We start from the raw sequence: 6,888 nt of genomic DNA on the forward strand, positions 1-6,888 counted from the left end.
GCAGATACACACCAATACACACGCACCAATAGGCATACACACACCAACACACACACATTTCCAAGTCCTGTGACTTTTCTATGCCGGATTCCTACAGACTCCAGACTGAGTCTCCTTTTTGCCCTATGTGGACGTGTCTGAGCCTCGGGTTTCTGTTCTGTCCTCCCGTTCCCAGCTGGTACTTGACTCCCTCTGTCATACTTCATTTTGTTAACCTGATTGGTACCCCCCTATTTGAGCTCCATGAGGTGGGAACCTTGTCTCTACAGTCCTACCATCAAGTCCTGGGCCTGACCCATAGCAGTGCTCAGTGGAACTGGGGACTATTAAAGACAGAGTAGACGCCAGGCAGAGAAGAGAGGCAACCTGTGCTGAGATGCCACTAGGAAGAAAGAAGGGAGAAAGCAGGAGAGAAAGTACAAGGAGCCCCTAAGAGGACCAGAGTGGACCCTGAGACCAGAAGGCTAAGGCTGTGGTCCAAGAAAGGGGTCTGGGCTTGGTTTGTTTTCCCAGATTCTATTTTTGTACAGATTTGCATGGCACTGTGATTGAATTCAGAGCTTCGTGCATGTTGGGCAAGTGTCCCACCATCTGAGTTACATCCACAACTGTGCCAGGGAGGGAATACAAGGGTGGGAACTCCCGAGGGGTTGCCGTTGGCTTTGGGGAGGTGGGGAGCCTGTGTTATGAAGGGATTTCACAGGCTCTCCCTCATCTCACGGATCTCCTGAAATGCCAAGCACAGGTGGCTCCCAGTTGTACATTCTACCCTAGGCAAGAGCCATAGGTTCAGTGTTGGCACTAATGTACATGGTATGAATAGCTGTTAAGGAAACTGAAGCCAGCACCCACCGATTAACTTTATAGATTCTTTAACACAGGAGTGATGGCATTTGCCTATTCTTTTCTTTTTTTCTTTTCTTTTCTCGTCCTCCTTCTTTTTTACCAACCCCTACCCCTACCTCTACCAACACCCCTGCCCAGGGTTTCACTATGTAGCTCTGGGGAGTCCTGGAACTCACTTTGTAGACTAGGCTGACAACCTAACTCACAAAGATCTGCCTGCATCTGCCTTCAGAGTGCTTGGATTAAAGGTGTGCACCACCATGCCTGGCTCTTTGTTTCGTGTGTGTGTGTGTGTGTGTGTGTGTGTGTGCATATATATATATACACACACACATATAAAATCTTGGGTGTGTGTCTGCTTACCACATTCAGTGCCGAAGTGGCCAGAAGAAGGTGTCTGATCCCCTGGAGGTAGAGTTACAGGCTGTTGTGTGCCTCCATGTGGGTATCTTAAATTGAACCCATGTCCTCTGGAAGAGCAGCCAGTGCTCTTTTTTCTTTTCTTTTCTTTTTTTCTTTTCTTTCTTTCTTTTTTTTTTTTTTTTTGAGACAGGGTTTCTCTGGATAGCCCTGGTTGTCCTGGAACTCACTCTGTAGTCCAGGCTGACCTCAAACTCAGAAATTCGCCTGCCTCTGCCTCCCAAGTGCTGGGAACTCTTCAAATGTGCTGGTGCCCCTGTCATCAGTTTGCGTCTTATAGGACTAGTGAAGGGCATATCTTCTGGACCTTCCCATTGTGGAGGATTAGGTTTTACACAATGTATCCACTCTAGCATTGCAATTTCCCTAAGCGTTAAAGTCCCTTTCATCAACACTAAGCCAAGGGATATCAGTTATCTCTAACTCCTCTTCAGTAGGCCATCTTTTGATAAATGCTTTAGCCAACCATTCAAACAAACTTTTGACACCTTTTTTAACTGTGCAAGCTTCCATATTAAACCTAGAATCTCCACTCAGAGGGCAATAAATTCAGCCTGCTCTAGTTTTATGTTCCTTCCACCATTATCCCACACCCTTAAAATGCATTCCCACACATATTCCCCAGACTTTTGCTTGAATGAGTTAGCAAACTCATTAAGCTCCTTAGTAGTATAGCAAATTTCCTCATGGACTACACTTTCTACCTCCCCTCTAGGGGCCTGCTTTGCCTTGAGTCTGGTTATAGGTCTAGAAGAAACTATTGGTGGGCCTTGAGAAACTTCAGTATTGTCTTGTCTGGCATTTCCTTCAGTGAAAATCACTGCTGGTTTATCAGACTCTGGGGGATTAACTTCCTCGAGTGGGAAAGACATTACTTCAAGGGGTGGGGCTGGGTGCTACTTCCTCAGGTGGGGCAAACCCTTGAGAATCTGAAGATTCAAAATTCTCAGCTTCAATGGGGTCTTCCCACACACCCCCATCCCAAGTTATAGGATCCCATTCTTTGCCAACTAATGCCCTTACTTTAACCGCTGACACCCTCTGAGGCTGAGACTTGAATTTTCGCTGTAATTCAGCCAACCTTACAATGAGAGCTTCAGTTTGATTTTCTGCAAATTGAGCTCTGTGGCTGCTGGAGAGAAGATTCTCTTCAAGGACACACTTAGCAACTTTTAGATTGTTTACTTGTGTCTAGAGCCTTTGCGATTTTATCACACAACTCCTTATTTTCCTTCATTGTTTTTTTCTCGAGATGCTAAGAGCAACCAACCAACAAAATCATTTTCCAATTTCTTCCCCATCTTGTAGAAAGCTTTGTACACTGAATCTCCTAATTCATCAAGATAGTCAAGGGCATTAGCTTCTTTAAGCTTGAAATATAGTTGTGACCACAGGTCTTCAGCATTCTCTGAGCTCCCAGGAGGGAGAGAATTTGGAGAGGTTTCAGTAGTTGAAGGAGCTGATGGATTCTCAAACCAACTCCGGATTTTTAAAAGATTCACCCTTATACTTCTTCTCCTCTAGAGCCACTCCGGGTACCAATTTTTGTATTAGTCAGGGTTCTCTAGAGTTATAGAACTTATGGTAGCCTCTATGTAGTAAAGGAATTTATTGATAACTTACAGTCTGTAGTCCAACTCCCAACAATGGTCGGCAGCAGCTGTGAATGGAAGTCCAAGGATCCAGCAGTTGCTCAGTCCCACAAGTCAAGCAGGCGGAGCAGAGCACCCGGCAACAGCCAGTGCTCGTAACCACTAGGTCATCTCCAGACTATGCAGGTCCTGGGTATCAAACTTAGGTGATCAGGCTTGGCAGTAAGCACCTTTATTCATGGAACCATCTTGATGGCCTCCCTAGGCCTTGTGGGAAATCTTATATTGTTATTTAATTGGCATATCAATATGAAAATTATGGCATTTCGTGCTGAGTTCAGGTTGATCTCTAAGTCTTCTTGTTCCCCTCCCTACAACCTTTCTCCCCCCATGCCCCCACATGCTCTTTCACCCACAATCTCCACCTTACAGGTGTTCTGTTATTCTCCTTGCCCTCTTCCCTACAACATCTTCTTCTCTTGGGGTCCCTCTCTAGTTTCCTGGTCTCTGCCCACACTCTCTCCCACACAATATACATGTATAAAAATGAAAGCCAGAATCCACATTTGAGAAAGAACACTCAGTATTTGATTTTCTGAGCCAGAGTTAGATTGTTTAATATATTTTCCAGTTCCATCTATTTTCCTGTCTTTAAAAAAAAAACAGATTTATTTTTATCTTATTTTTGTATTACATGCCTATGTCTCACTGTGTGTGTTTGCCCATGGAGGCCTGAATGGGCTTTGGATCCTCTGAAGCTGGAGTCACAGGTGGTGTTTGTGACCCCCCTGATAATGGTATTCAAACTTCCTCATTATGAAAGAGCAGTAACTTCTCTTAATGCTGAACCATCTCTCTAGCTGTCCCTCCTCCCTTCAAAAAAGAATTATTTGGTTTGATTTGTGTATCTGTGTGTGTTGTAGCTTGTCTTTTGCTACTTTGTGGATTCTCCTTTCTTCTACTCTTCTCCACCCTTTTTCTTCCACCCTTTCAACCTCCTAACACTAGACAAGAGAGAGAAAAGGATAGAAAGGAAAGAGATCCCTAGGAGTCAGAGGTGGGCCACATCGTTAATTAGACGATTTCCTGCTGATTAGGGGCATCAAGTTCCTCCGGGCAAGTTTGATCTTTGCTGTGAGGATATCTAATATCTAATTTTTTTCTTATTATTATTTCTTCTTTGTACACGACTACTTAACAAACAGTGACCAACAACAACCAACCAACAACTCCCATAAAACCCCCACTGCCTCTTGGGGGCCTAGCACTTATACACCCTCTGAAAGTCCCCAGAATTCCATACCTCATCACAGAAACTATCTGCAGCAGGCAAAACCATGCCTTAGCCAGAGTAGGAAGCAATTACAGTCAGCTGCTACGGGCAGTCCAAAGCATCCCCATGTCCCCACACCTGGGATTAAAACCAAAGCACATTCTTATAATATTTCTGTGTTTTTAAAAGAAATCCAAACATACTATAGTGTGTTCTTTCTTTCTTCCCTCCTTCCTTTCTTTGTCTCTTTCTTTGTTTCTTTCTTTCTTTCTTTCTTTGTCTTTTTCTTTCTTTGTTTCTCTCTTTCTTTTTTCTTTCTTTCTTTGTCTCCCTCTCTCTTCCTTTCTTTCTTTCTCTGTAACAGAGCCTCATGTATCCTAGGCTGGCTTCAAACTCACTATGTAGCTGCTGCTGTCCTTGAGCTCTGGATCTTCCTGCCTCCATCTCTTGGGTGTTGGAATTTTAGATGTATGACACATCAGGCTTAGAGGCTTCTTCCCTCCCCTGGGAATTCCAATTAACAGGCTGGAGGATTACAAATTCAAGGCCAGCCTGGGAGACTTACATAAAAAACAGGAGCAGAGAGTGTAGCTCAGTTGATAGAGCCTACCTAGAATGCATAAAACCCTCTATGCTAGCTACTTTTCTGTTGTGATGATAAAAATGCCACCACCAAGACAATTTATAAAAGAAAGGCTTATTCTGGCTTCCGGTCCCAGTGGGATAATAGTCCATGATGGCAGAGCAGAGGCAGCAGGCTGCAGGCAAGGCAGCTGGAGCAGAATCCATGGTGGCAGAGCAGAGGCTGCAGGCTGCAGGCAAGGCAGCTGGAGCAGAAGCTGAGAGCTTACATCATTTACTGTAAGCATGCAGGTAGAGAGAGCAAACTAGAAATTCGAGTTTTTAAACCCTCAAAGCTTGCCTCTAGTGAATATACTTCTGGCAATAAGGCCACACACTCCAAACCTCCCAAACAGCTCCATCAGCTGGAGACCGAGTGTTCAAATGTCCAACACCATGGGGGACAGCTCGTTTAAACCACTACGCACTGGGCTGGACTCCACAGCACTGAGTAACACCCAGCAGGTAAATGAGGGAGGATCAGAAGCTCAAAAGCTTCTTCCAGTCTTTAAAGAAACATGGTGGGAGGCTAGAGGGACAGATCAGTGGTTAGACCCGAATCAAGTTCCCAAAACCCACATGATGGTTCATAAACACCTGGATCTTACCTTTCAGGCATCTTGATGCGTCTTCTGGTCTGTTCAGTGGTTCACATTTACTAATGAGTGCACATGCATATTCACATAGAAATTTTGTTTTGTTTTATTTTGTTTTTTTCGAGACAGAGTTTCTCTGTGTAGCCCTGGCAGTCCTGGAACTCACTCTGTAGACCAGGCTGGCCTCGAACTCAGAAATCCGCCTGCTTCTGCCTCCCAAGTGCTGAGATTAAAGGCGTGCACCACCACCACCCGGCAATATTTTTATAAGTAGATGAGAAGGGGCTGTAGAGATGTCTCAGCAGGCACAGGTATTTGCTGCCAAGGTTGATGGCCTGAATTCAATTCCCAGGGCACACATGGTAGGACAGAACCAAAACCCCCAGATCATCCTCTTATCTCCACATACAGGCTGTGGCATGCCTATAGTGAGCATGCATGTGTACACGCGCGTGCACACACACACACAAAACAATAAATGTAATTTTAAAAATCCTTTGAGCCAGGCAGTAGTAGCTCATGCCTTTAATCCCAGCACTCAGGAGTCAGAGGCAAGTGGATCTCTGAGTTCAAGGCCAGCCTGGTCTACAGAGTGAGTTCCAGGACTGCCAAGGTTACACAGAGAAACCCCGTCTAGAAAAAAAACCCAAATAAATAAGTAGCCCCTTGAACCATTATAGGAAGTAGCTCTGTTGGCATAGTGTTTGTAGAATTCATGAAGGACTGTGTTCCATATTTATTACCACAAAAGCCAGATGTGATGGTATATATTGTAATCCCAGCACTTGGGAAGTGGAGGTAAGAGGATTAGGAGTTTAAGCTCATCCTCAGTTATATACTGAGTTTGAGGCCAGCCTGGAGTACATTAGACCCTGTCTCAAAAATCCCTTTAATCCCTTTAAATGCCTTTAAAGCCACCAGAGCTGGGCAGTGGTGGCACATGCCTTTAATCCCAGCACTTGGGAGGCAGAGGCAGGTGGATTTCTGAGTTCGAGGCCAGCCTGGTCTACAGAGTGAGTCCAGGACAGCCAGGGCTACACAGAGAAACCCTGTCTCGAAAAACCAAAAAACCAAAAAAAAAAAAAAAAAAAAAAAAAAAAAAAAAAAAAAAAAAGCCATCAGAATCATGAGACTCAGTCACATAAAATAGGAGTGAAGAGTGCCTGGCGAAATGGCTCAGCGGGTAAGAATACTGACTGCTTCACCTAAAGGTCCTGAGTTCGGATCCCAGCAACCACAGTGTATTACGCCGGAGCAAGTGGAGCAGGAGAGAGCAAGAGGTCCTGAGTTTAATTCCCAGCAGCCACATGATGGCTCACGGCCGTCTGTACAGCTACAGTATACTCACACACATTATTTTATGTATGTGGGTACACTGTCACTGTCTTCAGACACACCAGAAGAGGGCATCAGATCCTGTTACAGATGGTTGTGAGCCACCATATAGTTGCTGGGAATTGAACTCAGGACCTCTGCCACTGAGCCATCTCTCCAGCCCTAAATAGATCTTTAAAAAAAAAAAAAAATACTGTCAGAGCCT

The sequence above is a fragment of the Mastomys coucha genome, unplaced genomic scaffold, assembly GCF_008632895.1.
Source record: "Mastomys coucha isolate ucsf_1 unplaced genomic scaffold, UCSF_Mcou_1 pScaffold21, whole genome shotgun sequence".
Lineage (NCBI taxonomy): Eukaryota > Metazoa > Chordata > Mammalia > Rodentia > Muridae > Mastomys > Mastomys coucha.